The sequence below is a fragment of the Ipomoea triloba genome, chromosome 6, assembly GCF_003576645.1.
Source record: "Ipomoea triloba cultivar NCNSP0323 chromosome 6, ASM357664v1".
Lineage (NCBI taxonomy): Eukaryota > Viridiplantae > Streptophyta > Magnoliopsida > Solanales > Convolvulaceae > Ipomoea > Ipomoea triloba.
In genome coordinates this window covers 9538010-9538766 of record NC_044921.1, presented here as the reverse complement: position 1 = coordinate 9538766, position 757 = coordinate 9538010, and positions in this window count along the sequence as shown.

Sequence of the window (757 nt, the reverse complement as noted above, 5' to 3'; positions counted from 1 at the left end):
AGTTTGACGCCACTCGAAGATGGTGTCGTCGGCTCCCTTGATGGAAACGTAGTTGCATTGCCTAGAACACCCTGTAGTAGTATCAAACATGAGACCTGGATAGGACATTCATTTCCTTTCTTTCTTTAATTGATTACTTTTGTTTTACTTTTGTCAAACCTCTTCACCATGATTTCTTTTGCTTTGAGTGAATCTTGTAACTCCTGTGTCTTAACATTATAAATGTCACACGCTTGATTTGATTTCAATTTTCCATCCTTGAGAACACGACACTCGGAGAACTTCTTCTCCCATTTATCACTATACACACCTCCCGCTAAAACCAAAACATTAAAACTACAACCTCTCTCAAGGAGATCAAAAGACTCCAACTACAAGTCAATGAATGGTAAATCTTCTTCGTTCATATATCTTGTGTGGTTGATGTTTATCTGGATTTTCTTCTATTTACGACCTGGATAGTAGGTAACTTTAGGGTATGTATAGGTTGCGAGATATCGGACCTATACGAGCCGTAATCGGCCACATCCACACCCTATGTCCGGGATGCCGAGGCCCGTGAGAAGTTATGGACCAATTGTTTGGTAAAATGCCACATCCGACTGAGGAACAAGGAGTCCGAAGTTTGACGCCACTCGAAGATGGTGCCGTAGGCTCCCGTGATAGAAACCTAGTTGCATTGCCTAGAACACCCTGTAGTAGTATCAAACATGAGACCTAGATAGGACATTCATTTCCTTTCTTTCTTTAATTGATT